Source organism: Saccopteryx bilineata, chromosome 4, assembly GCF_036850765.1.
Source record: "Saccopteryx bilineata isolate mSacBil1 chromosome 4, mSacBil1_pri_phased_curated, whole genome shotgun sequence".
Taxonomy (NCBI): Eukaryota; Metazoa; Chordata; class Mammalia; order Chiroptera; family Emballonuridae; genus Saccopteryx; species Saccopteryx bilineata.
The window spans coordinates 53733633-53750043 of NC_089493.1; the positions used below are offsets into that span (position 1 = coordinate 53733633).

The 16411-nt window shown below is 42.7% G+C and overlaps 1 non-coding gene across 1 annotated transcript; it reads left to right on the forward strand.

Moving 5' to 3' along the window:
* Nucleotides 1-292: 292 nt before the first annotated feature.
* TRNAQ-CUG (transfer RNA glutamine (anticodon CUG)) lies at nt 293-364 on the forward strand. Its single transcript has one exon. It is a non-coding gene; the product is annotated as a tRNA-Gln (tRNA).
* The last annotated feature ends 16047 nt before the right edge of the window (nt 365-16411 follow it).

Here is a 16411-nt window from a genome sequence, read left to right on the forward strand (position 1 = left end):
GCCCTAAGGGAAGTACTTCCGGGGAGGTGACGCCCCGCCCCTGAGCGGGAAGGGCGGTCTACGCGAGTATCGCGTGGGTCTTCTAATTCTCACCCCTTCCTGGAGCTCAAAAGAGAACCGGCCCTGGACTCCCAGCCGATAACACTTTTAGCGGTCGGTCACCACACTCTTAGTGGCCTCTTCCTTATTTTCTGCACCCCCATACTGGAACCCATCACTGTACTTCTCAATGATGGGTTCGTGGATGGGGGTGGGGTAATTAGAGAGCCCAAGGCAGTTCCTTGTGCGTGGTGGTTCCATGGTGTAATGGTTAGCACTCTGGACTCTGAATCCAGCGATCCGAGTTCAAATCTCGGTGGAACCTGTGGCCTTTCATTTTCTTCCTGACCAGCATTTTTAATACTTTTATTTATTCATTAAGTAATTGTTAAACAGCTACGGAATATATATAACCATGAACTAAGTAGGGAGGAAATTTCATAAAAATTTCACCTTTGCCTACAAAGGAGTCATAAATTTATCCTTTCAATCCTGTTTTCTGTCACCTGAGTATCTATCTCCTAAGCAGCCTCTTTACTTCCTTTTTTTGTTTTTTTGTTTTTAAACCTGGGCTCTTTTTTCTCAAATTTTAATTGAAAAGTTTCCATGAAACTTGATTCCTTTTGCTAGAATTTTCAACCTCCAACTTTATTCAGGGCAGGTGCTTTTCACTCTCACTCCTTTTCTTCAAAGTTTCTCAAGCTATTTCCAAATGTCATTCTGAGAATTCTGCCCACCGTCATCAAGATTAATCAAGAATGTCTTGAGCTGCATTTGTCATTCTCTAAGCTAGCCATTAACAACTGGTGTGTCTTGTCACACTGAAGTGCTGCAAGAATTTTTAAAGCATGCAATACCTGACTAGTAAGGTACACTGACCTCTTCTCCCTTAAGAGTGTCAAATAAAAAACTGTAAAACTGTCAGCGCACACAATAGCCGTGGGTGTGAATTCATCAAAATTACACTTTTTTTTTTGGTCAGGTCAGCAAATAATATATTTTTTGGTATGCTGCAGAATTTTAGTAATTAGTCGTGTGCCACGAGATGAAAGATGTTGAAAATTGCTTCTCTAAGCTAAATTCATTTACGTAATTTTTTGTTAACACACAAAGCAAAGATGGCAAATTCCATTTTAGCAGAAATGTGAACACTAAGACAAGTGATTTGCCAAAGATCACATAGAAAGGCCTCTCTGTATTTAGAGAGTTGGTATTCCAAAAACGCTTCTTCCATTTATTGCCACACCCCTTATCACCTATATGCAAATCCTCAACTTAGACTTTTGAGCAAGGGTGCCTCTAATAAGCAGAATGATGGCTCCCCAAAGATGTCCACTTCTCAGTCCCTGGGAACTGTGACTATGTAAGGTTGGTGGCAAATCAAAGGGGAATTAAAGTTGTGTATGGTCAGTAGCCACGGCCACCATCACAGCCTCCTGGGCCCATGCAGGTTCGCATTTGATTTGGACAGATGGTAATGAAACAACAGAGCCAAGAACTGGTGAGCCATTAGCTTTAATCCTAGCTTGCACTGGGCAGGCAAGAAATACACACAGTGGGAAAACACTTCCCTTTCCATTCAGGGCTCCCAAAGCCACTAACTTATCTGAGTTTCCTAGAATGAAAGGTTTCTAGCTCACCAGCCTAATCACCTCTGTTCCCCATCTCCTTCACTCTGCAGAAACTCTGCACAAACTGGATTCTCCTTCAGCACTCCACCATCTTGGCTGCTTCTCCTCTCCTCCACGTGGCTTTCTCTGCTCTCTTCTCTAAGGCTAATCTCAGGAACCGAGAGAGAGCAAGCTCCTGATCTGCCCCATTTTATAGTGTAGAAATCAAAACCTTTAATTCAGTATACAAACAAGGAAGTCTCTGATACAAAGTCACTTAGGGTGGGAAAGGCCTAGTCTTAAAACTAAGCCTTAGGCCAGGGGTCCCCAAACTATGGTCCACAGGCCGCAAGCGGCCCCCTGAGGCCATTTATCCGGCCCCTGCCGCACTTCCGGAAGGGGCACCTCTTTCATTGGTGGTCAGTGAGAGGAGCATAGCTCCCATTGAAATACTGGTCAGTTTGTTGATTTAAATTTACTTGTTCTTTATTTTAAATAATGTATTTGTTCCCATTTTGTTTTTTTACTTTAAAATAAGATATGTGCAGTGTGCATAGGGATTTGTTCATAGTTTTTTGTATAGTCCAGCCCTCCAATGGTCTGAGGGGCAGTGAACTGGCCCCCTGTGTAAAAAGTTTGGGGACTCCTGTTTTAGGCTATAATGACCCTGCTTGCTTACAGCCTGTCCCCCACACCCAATGCAAACTATAAGCCAGCAAACATATATCATATTTACAAATTTATTTGACCAACAAGTTGCAAGTCAACTTATTTTAAAATAAGATTATTCTTTAAGTGGGCCTAATGTCACAAATGTCCTTAAAATTGGAAAAGGAAGAGATCAGGGTGATGTGTGAGAATGCTTTGAATTCCTTGTAAAAAATAATAAACAGAGCCACGTCAAAATAGAGTCAGAGTCTGACCTGTGGTGGCACAATTGGTAAAGCGTTGACCTGGAATGCTGAGGTAGCCAGTTCAAAACCCCGGATTTTCCTAGTCAAGGCACATATGGGTGTTGATGCTTTCTGCTCCTCTCCCTTCCTCTCTCTCTCTCTATCTCTCTCTGTCTGTCTCCTCTCTCTAAAATGAATAAAGTCTAAAAAACAAAACAAAAAAAAACAAAAATGGAATCAGAGTTGCCATCCCGGTGGAACTATTTTGCACACCTTACTCCTCAAATCTTTGGGATGTTAAAACTGGACAAAATTTAAAAAAAAAAAACTGGGCAAAATAACTTTTGGACCGCCTAAAGCAGCATTATATTTCAAACAACTGTTTTCAAAGCTAACAGGAAAGCTAACATGAACACTGGGCTGAAAATTAAAGATATATTTGAGAATTACCATCACTGCATTAGTACTTCTGCACCTATAGATATTCCTTCCTTCTATTCAGGTAATGTCTCTAAATATTCCTTGCCTTCCCCTTCTAATCAAAATTCTATTTGGGTTTCTTCCTGAATCAGTCCTTCCCTAATAGTTATTCTTTTGATCTCAAAAAAAGGCTTATTGTCTCTCAGTATGGCCTTTTATTTTTAGGTTAACAACCTAGTTAAGAAAAGAAACAATGAGCCAAAATGTAGTCACTTTTGCTAAGCAAGTTGTCAAACCAAATCTTAATAACTAACCTAATTGCAGTTCCTGTCATTCCCAGGAGTTGAATTTTATAAACCAGTCAGTCTGGAACAGGGGTCGGGAACCTATGGCTCGCGAACCAGATGTGGCTCTTTTGATGGCTGCATCTGGCTTGCAGACAAATCTTTAATAAAAAAAATAATAACGTTAAAAATATAAAACATTCTCATGTATTATAATCCATTCATTTCCTACCGCTCATGTTCATGGTTGAGGGTGGCTGGAGCCAATCACAGCTGTCCTCTGGGACAACACCAAATTTTTATCGAATAATGCGAACGTACACGGGTCATTGTATGGCTGTCATGGAATTACATTTTAAAATATGTGGCGTTCATGGCTCTCTCAGCCAAAAAGGTTCCCAACCCCTGGTCTGGAAAATCCTGATGAGTACTAGGGAAGTAATCTGCGTGCTAAAAACCCTGCCATTTCCTTCTCCCAAAAGAATGTTACCTGACCTAAAAATAATCCTTTCTTTCTTTTTTTTTTTTTTTTGTCCTTTCTTTTATTTATTATACCCCTTCTGCCTATCAAAGTCTTTCATTTCAAACAACTCCTTAGAGCTCTCTTCTAGATGGGATGTTGCCTGATTCATGAATTGCTTAATAAAGCCAATTATATCTTCACATTTACTTGGTTGAATTTTGTTCAACAGCTCAACCAACACTTTTGGCTTTTTTTTTTTTTAATTTTTTAAATTCATTTTAGAGAGGAGAGAGAAAGGGAGAGAGAGAGACAGACAGAGAGAGACAGAGAGAGAAGGTGGGGAGGAGCTGGAAGCATCAACTCCCATATGTGCCTTGACTAGGCAAGCCCAGGGTTTCGAACCAGCGACCTCAGCATTTCCAGGTCAATGCAACACTTTTGGCTTTGAAGATGGAAGAAAGGGGTCAGGTTCCTACAAATGGGATTCTAGAATATGGAAAAGGCAGGGAAATGAATTTTTTCCCTAAGGCCTCCAGAAGGAACACCGCCTTTAATTTTAACTCAGTGAAAACCACATCACCAAGTTACTGGTAATTGTTACAGCAGCAATAGACAACTAATACAGTACCCTTTTCAGTGCTTTCTGCACAGTATAAAGCAATAGGAGGTTTATCTAAGACCTAGATACCACCTTATGCAGGAATGGACATTATCCACATTGGAAAAGAAACACAATATTATTCAAGCAGCCAAATACTTATAAAACTGATTACTTATAAAACAGTCTCAGTGTTGGTGCAAGAAAACAGCACCAGGTATTCGACTGGTGGAGTCAGACCAGACTTTGGTTCAGCGACCTCAGTACTTGAGTTCTGGCTAGGAAAGAATTCAAAGCCAAGACTCAAACTATAAGAGTTTATTTAGAAAGTCACAAAGGTAGAAAAAGTGATCAGTAGAAGAAATGGCTCAGGAAACAAACTGCAGAGACAAAAGAAAAGGCCCTTGAAGCTTAGGAGAGAAGGGTTGAGGGAAGAGGAGGGGAATGGGAAAAGCTCTAAGGTGCTCCGGGGAGAGAGAGCATCCTGAGGAAAGGTTTGGGTGTGCTCCCTAGAGAGAGCTGCACTAGAGCCCCTCAGTCTTTTGTCCCTGGGGTCTCTGGCTTGAAGGTATTTATCTGAATGTTTCAGGGGAGGATCCCAACAGAATATTCATCAACTTTCCTGGTGTATCCTTTCAGGGTCACGGTGTCCACTGATTGGTCAGTGCCAGGGCAGGGTCATTAGTCAATGCAGCTAGTCCTGATAGTGGCCATGGCATTGCTTGTCTGGTTTTGCTGCTTTTCTGGATCTGGAACTGAAACACAATTGAAGCCTATATGTATTTGATGTGGGGTCAGAACCTCGTTATCCTAGGGGCTTAATGCTTAAACTGGGATATTCTCCAGCTCCATTGTTTGTTCCCCCTCTAAGGGGATCTAACCCACATGACTAGCAACATGCCAGGGGAGGAAAAGTCAGGGGAGGGTCCGAGCCACAGGGCCAGTCCAATGATATGCTAGGGGGAGGAAAGGTTACCCTTGGGGTGAGGTTCTTGTTTTCCCAGTTTTGCCGGTTACTAGGCACCCAGGGCTTTTCACCCAGGTGACTTGTGTGGACAAAAAGGGGCCAGGAGCTGAACCTGACAAGACCAGGAAAAACCTGCATGGTGTCCTTACAGATCCTGGGACCTAAAGTAAACATACTGGATGGTCTGAAATGGATACTTTTTAATTAAAAGTGGTTTATGGTGGGAAGTCATGTCCTAGGGAGTTATTCTCTATCTGAACAAGGTCAATGTTTGCTCTGAAGCCTGTCTGTTGCCTTTTTATGATTAAGTTTTTTAGAAGACTATTCATTTTTAGAGAGGAGAGAAAGAGAGAAGAGGGGGGAGGAACAGGAAGCATCAACTCCCATATGTGCCTTGACCAGGCAAGCTCAGGGTTTTGAACCGGCCACCTCAGCATTCCAGGTCGACGCTTTATCCACTGCACCACCACAGGACAGGCTCATTGCCTTTTGCATCTACAATAATGTACCTGATAACATGCCTTTGAAATGTAGGGGTCATCTTTTTTCTGCCTCTTCAAGGCAGGCATCCCACCAGAGCAGAAACCAACAAACCCTTCTGTTATTATTATCATGTTAATTAACTTAACATGCCTCCCTTTATAAGAGAGGTTTTAGTGTACATACACATTTTCACTTTTATCCAATTCCAGAGATTTCCCCCGTTTTGCTTTCTCCCCTCTCCTCTCCCTAATCTATCACTAATCAATTTCATGTACCCCCCACCACCACCACATCTTTCCCTTTGATTCTAGTGTATAAAATAAGTGGTGAAACTGCCACTTTTCAGAGCACTTTTTCAATCTGTTGAGACTTTGCTTCTCGGCAATTATCGACAGTTTGGCTCAAATATACTCACAAAAATTCTTAAAGATTTGAAAGTTGTTTTATGTTGACAACTTTTGTACCTGGCCTGTAGTCCTTACTCTGGCAATGTCTGTTTGAACTGTCTGCCTACCACTAGCACCACTCAGGTAGGTGCAGGCGATGAGCCCCAGGAAAGAAGAATATCAATAACTAGACAGTTCTGAGAGAATAAATAACAAGATTTCTGGTAATAAGTGCCACAGTTCAGAGGGGCAGAAAATGAGAAAGAACTCCCTGGAGGAGGAGGAACTAGCATTGACCTCTGACGGAAGAAAAAAGGAAGGAAACTCATTTTGGGAAATGAAGGAAATAAGATGATAAGAACATGTTAAGCAATGCCAGAAGAATAATTATGAACTGTTTCCCTTAAGTCAGGGGTCTCAAACTCAACTCAGCATGGGGGCCGCAGAGCAAGATCACAGCGGTTCGGCGGGCCGCACTAGGTCTACAAAAGGCAACTGTTATGCAACACTTTTCTCACTGCAGTTGAAAACAAAAAAAAATCAGTACAAAATTGTTCGGCAGGCCGCGAGTTTGAGACCCCTGCAAGTTATTGATTCTCAGTGTGTGTTTGGAGAAGGTCAATAGTTTTCCTCAAAAGAAAGATTTTTAAAAACTTGCATGGTCAAATAAATTGAGAACCTGAATAGTCAGGTTTTTTATTCTTCCCTCGAAGATCTCTGTTGTGGGTGTTGATAGTTCCATTTTCTGCTGCTCTGTTTAATATATAGTGTTTCCTCTATTCCTCCTACCTCAATGCCCCACTCATATTTCAGGCTGGGACCTACTCCTAATTTAGAGCTCTCTTTCCCCCTTTTGCCAGCTTCTATTATGAATCTACCTTTGCCATCCAGCTTAGTATATCCCAAGGTTCTCTTTACCACACCACAATCGCAGAGCTCCAGGGAAAAGCAACCTGGTCTCATCACTCCAGGCAGAGGAGAACAGAAGCTCCATCTCCACACATGCTGCAGATGGCTTTTCCAGTCTACCTGAATCATTACCAGCTTGAAGCAGTGGTCATTGGAACTTGGACGTGAGCTGCAAAGTATAGAATTGTGACAATTCCAGTGCCATGCGGACTTTTCCTGGATGTGGACTTTTCCTGGACTCCTGATCCTTGGGACAACTCTTAACAGACTGAACTGGGGTTGGGTTGCATTTTTCAGGGATTTGGCATGGTGATGGGGCCAACTTGGACTTGGTGAACATGTTAAGGACACTACTCTTTTATGGATTCTTGCTGTATTGGCCAAGAGTTTGCTTAAAGGCTTTAATCACTGTAAAAAAAAAATAGAAGACTGGATAAAGAAGATGTGGCACATATACACCATGGTATACTATTCAGCCATAAGAAATGATGACATCGGATCACTTACAACAAAATGGTGGGATCTTGATAACATTATACGGAGTGAAATAAGTAAATCAGAAAAAAACAAGAACTGCAGGATCCCATACATTGGTGGGACATAAAGACGAGACTAAGAGACATGGACAAGAGTGTGGTGGTTACGGGAGGGGGGGGCGGGGGGAGTGAAGGAGGGAGAGGGGAGGGGGAGGGGCACAAAGAAAACTAGATAGAAGGTGACGGAGGACAGTCTGACCTTGGGTGATGGGTATGCAACATTGGTTGAATGACAAGATAACCTGGACATGTTTTCTTTGAATATATGTACCCTGATTTATTGATGTCACCCCATTAATATTAATAAAAATTTATTTATAAAAAAATAAATAAATAAGTAAATTGAGAACTTATACACTGTCTCCCTCAATTCCCTTAGAAATTCCCTTATGTGGATGAAAAAGGGGCCACATAATAATCCTGACAAGCTCGGGGGAGGTCTGCATGGTGACCCTTACAAACTCAGAGACCTAAAGTGACTAACTACATAGGATGGTCTGAAATTAAAACTTCCTAACTAAAGACAAGTCATGGTGGGTAGTCGTGTCCTAGGCTGGTGACTTTCTTGACAAAGGTCAATCTTTACTGAGCCTATGTGTTGTCTTTTAGCATGTATGACAGTGGTTCTCAAAGTGTGCACCCTAGAAGATTTCCAGGTGCGCCCTATAGTATTTCAGAGAAATATGTGTCTGTTGGGGACCAAAAAACCAACAGGGTTTTTGGAGTCTAGATTTTTAGGGGACAAAGGTGTGGGGAATTGGCTGTAAACTGACAGTCTACCCAACTCCCCCCCCACCTCACTTGCCTGATTAGATTGCAAAAGGCTGTTAAGCTGTGGTGCAGAATTGTTTACACTACCCCCCATGTTCCCCAGAAAAACTAGAGGCAAGTTTATTTGGTGTAAAGTTAAGATGATATGTATGATGGGGGTTTTGGATTGATGATTAAACATAAGGAATTGTCTCTTGAAGCCTTTTGGATCCCTATAAAAGAAGAATATGTGGCAATATCTAAAAAAGCTTTGAACACTTTACTACAATTTTCAACATCCTATTTATGTGAATTAGGATTTTCTACCCTCAACACAATTAAGAGTAAAAAGAGAGGAATTCTTCAATGTATTGATGAGGAAATGAGTTTGCCTTTCAAATAAATGCCCAAACATTAAAGAAATCGCTAGGACACATCAGGCTCATGTTTCTCATAAACACAAGAATGAAAAAACTTAACACATTCGTGCCGGGACCTGTCGAATTTACTAAATCTTACTAAGAATGTATCTATATATATAAAAAGATAACTTTGCTGTCATTTTTTAAAATTTTTTAACCCCTTTTTACTGTTGGAATCCATGGGAGTCTGAAAAGACCAGAGTAACAGGCTTTTATTGAAAGGAAGAAAGGAACCCTGCCAGACACTTCTCCAGGGAGAAGAACACCAGTATAAGCTAGGGGACAAGTTTTATAGGGTAAAGGAGAGTCTCGAGCAAGTGGGTGTTGAATCAAAAGTCCTGGTATGTCCAGAATGCTCCTCCTTGGGGCGGCTGACCAGCTTCTTGGAATTCCTCTGCCTCAGGGGCGATAGTCCAGTAAGTAAGGGTGAGGTCTGACAGATAAGTGGAACATCAAAAGGGCAGTTGGAATTCCTGATAAATTCATGTATCTATCATTTCTCAACTCTTTGGTATGATGAAAAGGAAAAGAGGTTGGGGGAAGGAAAGGGTATGGGGTTCAGGAAGGAGGTTTGTCTCGGACCAGCCATCTTCTGGAGCTACTTCCTGCTGTTATCCCTATTGGGGGCCTCCTTCATGAACCCCCTCCTGAGGTAGTTGGAGTAAGCGTTGTAAAGCATTTGATTGTAGGTAATACTGGAGATTTTTCTCATTCAAGCCTGCAGGAACTTGATAAAGAAAGAGGTAAACATTAAAATTAGGCACAAAATTAGGATTGGTCTTATAATTGGTGCTAGCATTGAGAACAAGGCATTTTTCCACCATTGTTTGGAGTAGGGGTGTTTTTATAGAGTTCCAGATTTTTCTGCTCCACGAGGGCAGGTTTCAGGGTTAGGTAGATTTTTCCAATTTTCTGATTGGCGAAGGTCTGCATGCGGTTCTGTAAGAAACTATGTAAGAGGCAGGATCCAAAAGTTAGAAAAATAAATAGGAAAGTGTGTGGACCAATGAAAGGCAATAGTCAAGATACCCAGTTTGTGTGAAACCACTGATTCCATATTTAAGAATTCACTGGGCTTCAGAGAGAGAGAAGAGAGAGAGAGTAGGAATAAGACAGGGAAGTGGCCAGTCCCCCTGCCCCTAGACCTATTTTTATAGAAATTTTTAAAGCAACAAGGAAAGGAATTACCTGCATAGCTCATTTGCTCCTTAGATTGATGAGTAGTGTACTAGGAACTGGAAGTGGTTCATGGGGTTGGTTCATGGGGTAGGTTGATATTTGGAGTATGATAGATTAGGGTACAGGTTCCTATCCAATTAGTAGGGAGACACATATAGGTGTTGGTCCCACACAAGTAGAAAGCCCCTGATTGGCCCCAGAATGAGAGGTGAATAGAGACTAGAAGGACAAGGGGTCGGTTTTGTTACCCTGTTTCTGAGCTCCAGATGGTCAGGGTAGAGGAAAGAGTCGTCCCAATAAGTGGGGAGAGTAAAGGATTGTTAGTTAGGGTGACTAATTAACTATTCTTTGAAAACTAGTTTTCTGACTGTTCTAATTCTTTTTTCTTGGTACAAACCTCCTACAACCTGCACAAACCTTCTACAATTTACATAAACCCTCAGCTTTCATGCACTTTCTTATTCAGAAATAACTGGACTTCATAACAACTTGATTTTTCCTTTTTCTTTCAAAAGTATTTCTATACCTTATACCTTCTATTATCAAAACCACACAATTCCTTTCTAGTCAGAACTCTTGATTTAAAAAATTTTTAACCTTTAGTGACAATTAAGTTGACTTTCTTTTTACCCTAGTTTCCCTTTTCCCAAAGTCTGATTAAAAGAGTCCTTAGTTTTTCATATAGTCACCATACATAGACCAACCAGCTTCAGGTTTGTGGTTGGAGTAAGGCATGCTGTTTTTCTACTTTAGCAGCAGTGGGAGTTGTCAGGATCACGGTGTGTGGACCTGTCCACGTGAAAGTCAGTCCTTGGGTGATGTACTGCTGGAAGCACCTCTTGGACAGTCTTTGAACAGTTTGTTGAGTAACCTGTAAATCCTGCAAGTACTTAGGGAAAGGGTGGTTACATTTCTACACTTTGCAGTTAGGGTTTAAGTCCTAGTGACCACTGCTTCTAGCTGGAATTAGCAGCAGATCTCAGCCTACAATAGGCATGGGGCATTGAGACAAGAGGAATAAAGGAGATGCTATACGTTAAATAAAGTAACAAAATCAGACTGTCAATACCCACAGTAGAGATCTTTGAGGGATAAATAAAACTCAAATATTCAGACAAGGCATAGTAGATGGCCCTTATGTTTACAAGAAATGAGATTAGTTTATCTGCTACTTGGAAGAAATACCTTAGGCTTGTGAATGATGTCCTTGGGCCTTCAGTGTCAATTCCCAGCATGCTGGGCAAGGTCAGGTCACAGGCAGCTGGAGCAGGGCTAGAAGAGACTGAACCCTCCCTCCATGGAGCAAGGGGGCAGTTTACCTTCTTGTGTCCCTCTTTCCACAGCAATGATGTGTTCCTTGATGGGGCCAGGAAGTCTGGCAGGCTTCAGTTCAATGACCTTTCTTTCCACTCTGGAGCAGGGTCCTGATGAAATCCTATGAAGCCCTTTAGGGCGCTGGAGCCTTTAAGAGCATATGCCAAAAGCTGGTATTTCTTGACTTCTTTTGGGCCTTATTTGCCTTTTCTGTTACTCCCTTGGCCATTATAGACCTTAAAAGCCATGCTCAGAAGATCTCACTGAGGGACTTGAATAAGAGAGCAAAATTGGGAATCCAGTGTCTAAAGAAGCCTATCAGACTGAGGAAAGTAAGGATTTAATTTGCAGTGGTAGGTGGTTGGAGACTGTGGAGGGTCTGAGTTCGATTTAGGGTGAGACCGCAGGTGGTGGGGGTTAAGGTGATGCCTAGATAGACTACAGACTAAGAGTGAAGTTGAGCCTTAGCAGAGAAGACACGATATCACTTCATAGCAAGGAAGTTAAGAAGGGTGGAGGTGTGTCTCCTTGAGGCAGGCAGGGAGAGGCTGCAGAGGAGTAGGTTATTTACATATTGTAAGAGAGTACTAGTTTTGAGATTGCATGCTGCTAAAACCTGAGCTAGTGCCTGCCCAAACAGGTATGGGCTGTTTTTGAACCCCTGGGGTAAGACAGTCCATGTAAGTTGCTGCATTAGTGTCTGGGTCAGTTGAAATAAAGGTAAACAGAAAGTAAGAGTCAGGGTGTAGAGGAATGGTAAAGAAGGCATCCTTGAGGTCTAGGACCATGAAGTGAGTGGTGTTTGAGGTAATGTGTGACAGTAACCTGTAGAGATTAAGGACTAATGGATGGAGGGGAATTACTGCCTCATTGATTAGGAGTAAGGCTTGCACGAGGCAATAAGCCCCTGAAGGTTTTCAAACAGGAAGGATGGGGGTATTGCAGGGAGAGTCCATGGGGATGAGTAAGCCTTGATTTAAGAGGTGGGTAATTATTGGTTTAAGGCCTTAGAAACAGACATAGTTACATATTAAACAAAGATTTTATATACAAATTATGAATTAAGAAATTTATTTATTTATTTATTTATTTTGTATTTTTCTGAAGCTAGAAACGGGAAGAGACAGTCAGACAGACTCCATGCGCCAGACCAGGATCCACCCGGCACGCCAACCAGGGGCGACGCTCTGCCCACCAGGGGGCGATGCTCTGCCCTTCCAGGGCGTCACTCTGCCGTGACCAGAGCCACACTAGGGCCTGGGGCAGAGGACAAGGAGCCATCCCCAGCGCCCGGGCCATCTTTGCTCCAATGGAGCCTTGGCTGCAGGAGGGGAAGAGAGAGACAGAGAGGAAGGAGGGGGGTGGAGAAGCAAATGGGTGCCACTCCTATGTACCCCGGCCGGGAATCGAACCCGGGTCCCCCGCACGCCAGGCCGACGCTCTACCGCTGAGCCAACCGGCCAGGGCTTATTTATTTATTTTAATAAATAAATTTTTATTAATTTAATGGGGTGACATCAATAAATCAGGGTACATATATTCAAAGAAAACATGTCCAGGTTATCTTGTCATTCAATTATGTTGCATACCCATCACCGAAAGTCAGAAAGTCCTCCGTCACCTCCTATCTAGTTTTCTTTGTGCCCCTCCCCCTCCCCCTCCCTCTCTCCCTCCTCCCCTCCCCCCGCCTCCCGTAACCACCACACTCTTGTCCATGTCTCTTAGTCTCGTTTTTATGTCCCACCAATGTGTGGAATCCTACAGTTCTTGCTTTTTTCTGATTTACTTATGTCACTCCATATAATGTTATCAAGATCCCACCATTTTGTTGTAAGTGATCCGATGTCATCATTTCTTATGGCTGAATAGTATACCATGGTGTATATGTGCCACATCTTCTTTATCCAGTCTTCTATTTTTTTTTTACAGTGATTAAAGCCTTTAAGCAAACTCTTGGCCAATACAGCAAGAATCCATAAAAGAGTAGTGTCCTTAACATGTTCACCAAGTCCAAGTTGGCCCCATCTCCATGCCAAGTCCCTGATAAATGCAACCCAACCTCAGTTCAGTCTGTTAGAAGCTGTCCCAAGGATCAGGAGTCCAGGAAAAGTCCACATCCAGGAAAAGTCCGCATGGCACTGGAATTGTCACAATATACTTTGCAGCTCATGTCCAAGTTCCAATGACCACTGCTTCGAGCTGGTAATGATTCAAGTAGACTGGAAAAGCCATCTGCAGCATGTGTGGAGATGGAGCTTCTGTTCTCCTCTGCCTGGAGAGATGAGACCAGGTTGCTTTTGCCTGGAGCTCTAAGACTGTGGCGTGGTAAAGAGAACCTTGGGATATACTAAGCTGGATGGCAAAGGTAGATTCATAATAGAAGTTGGCAAAAGGGGGAAAGAGAGCTCTAAATTAGGAGTAGGTCTCAGCCTGAAATATGAGTGGGGCATTGAGGTAGGAGGAATAGAGGAAACACTATATATTAAACAAAGCAGCAGAAAATGGGACTAACAACACCCACAACAGAGATCTTTGAGGGAAGAATAAAAAACCTGACTATTCAGAGAAGACATAGTTAAGTGGCCCTTGTGCAAATGAGATCAGTTTACCTGCTTCTTGAAAGAAATACCCTAGGCTTGTCCACAGTGTCGTAGATGGGGCTGATGGCCCTGGGCACCTTTAGCCTTCAGTGGCAAACCCCAGCATTCTGGGCAAGGTTGGGTCATAAGTGGCTAGAGCAGGGCTGGAAGAGACTTAACCCTCCCTTAGAGGAGCGAGGGGGAAGCCTACCTTCCACTGTCCCTGTTTCCTCACAGCAGAGACATGTAAGCCTGGCAGGCTTTAGCTCAATGACCTTCCTTTCCACTATTGAAGCAGGACCCAGATGGCATCCTATGAGACCCCTTTGGGGTGTTGGAGCCTTTAAGGGCATATCCTAAAAGCTGGTAGTTCCCCTGATCTCTATTGGGCTTTTTCTGCCTCTTGGTATCTTAAAAGCCATGCTCAGAAGATCTCGCTGAGGGCTTAGAGGATCCCCATCCGCCTATATAAATCTTTTCCATATATCTGGGGCTATTTGGAAAAAGACAAAAGAGTGTTATTAGCTGGATCAAATAAAGAAGGTAGTAGATTGCAGGACAAAAAGATTTGGCGTCTCCTGTTCATCAGCATTCAAAAGAAATTTTAATTTTTTTTTTTTTTGTATTTTTCTGAAGCTAGAAACGGGGAGAGACAGTCAGACAGACTCCCGCATGCGCCCGACCAGGATCCACCCGGCACGCCCACCAGGGGCAACGCTCTGCCCACCAGGGGGCAATGCTCTGCCCCTCCGGGGCGTCGCTCTACCACGACCAGAGCTGCTCTAGCGCCTGGGGCAGAGGCCAAGGAGCCATCCCCAGTGTCCGGGCCATCCTTGCTCCAATGGAGCCTTGGCTGCGGGAGGGGAAGAGAGAGACAGAAAGGAAGCAGGGGGGGGTAGAGAAGCAAATGGGCGCTTCTCCTATGTGCCCTGGCCGGGAATCGAACCTGGGTCCCCCGCATGCCAGGCCGACACTCTACCGCTGAGCCAACCGGCCAGGGCCTTTAAAATTTTTTTAAGTAAAAAGCATGGTATGGTAGACCCGTAGGAGTTCCAGGATATGACTCCCCCCTTTTAAATTTTTTTAAATTGATCTTAAAATATTTGCTGGGTACACTTTAATAATAATACCTTGACTTTAAAGATTATAAGAAATACACATAATTCGAAAGGTTTGACAAAATACAGTAAATGCTTTTGCTCCATATGCAGGAGCATTGTCAGTTTAACCAGTTTAGGAAATCCAATAATAGAACAATGAATACAGACAATGAGGTATAACATGCTTAGCAGCCTCTCCTGTTCTGACAGAGGTTACTATAAATCCAGAATATGTATCCACTGTAACGTGGACATAGGACTGTTTGCCAAATGAAGGTATATGAGTAACATCCATTTGCCAAAGTTGTCCTGGTAGGGGTCCTTGAGGGTTAACTCCAAATGAAGGGACAGATTATAGTATAGGACCCCTTGGACAGGATTTCCCAATCTGCCATGCTGCTTCCTGAGAAAGTTGAAACTGTTTACACAGGACTGCAGCGTTCTGGTGATGAATAGTTTGAGACTGAATTGCTCAATCTGTCATGGTTGCTCCAAATAATTTTCTTTTGGGTAGCTTGATCAACAAGGGCATTCCCTTGTGCTAAAGCTCCAGGGAGCATGGAGTGAGCTCGAGTATGTCCTATAAAACATGGAGCTCTATGTTGTCATACAAGTCTTTGAAGAAGGAGGAAGTGCTGAAATAGTTCATCAGCATTTGTCCCTAATACCGCAATATTTATAGTGGAAACACCATAAGTAAATATTTGTTGTCTGTATATAGATTAAAGGGGGAATATGGCAAATGCTAAAAAGCCATGATAATGGCATATAATTCTAGTCTTTGAACTGATTTTAAGTTGACAGTTTCAGTATAAAGTGGTCCATTGATTTGCAAGAGTTATTTGCCATTTAGTGGAAGTTTCCCTTTGAGAAAAGAAACAACAATAATTTTGAGGCTCAAAACCTATAAACTGTAAGGGTCACCTATGCCCCTTGATAATCCAGGAGGCAACAAGATCAAAATATTGAAGTATATTCCACGAACTATTAGATGGTTCAATGTGCCCAAGCTGTAGCTGCTCTTGTAACAAATGAGCAGCTGCCCTTAAATTTCTCCTGAGAAAGGGGCCGTTGGTCTACCCATACAGGATTATCTGATTTCCAAGTAATTGGGTCTGCACAATGCATTATTGAGGTAGCAGGCGCTACCAAGGCCCCTATGCTAAATTTTGATATACTTATCCACACCTTCTGGTATTGGGTGCCACTTCTGTGGGGGTGAGAATTCCTCACTGTTCTTTCCCTAGTCCCTTGGTGGCCAAAAATCCCCAATCAAGCATCTGAGTACTGACTAAACCATTAGGACTGACAAGCAACGCTCCCATATTTTTCAAAACATCTCTACCCTACAAATTAACTGGCCATCCAGGGAGCACATAAGGCTTAAAAACTCCATAATAACCTTCTTTTTTTTTTTTTTTTGCATTTTTTTTTTTTTTTTTTTTGCATTTTTCTGAAGCTAGAAACAGGGAGAGACAG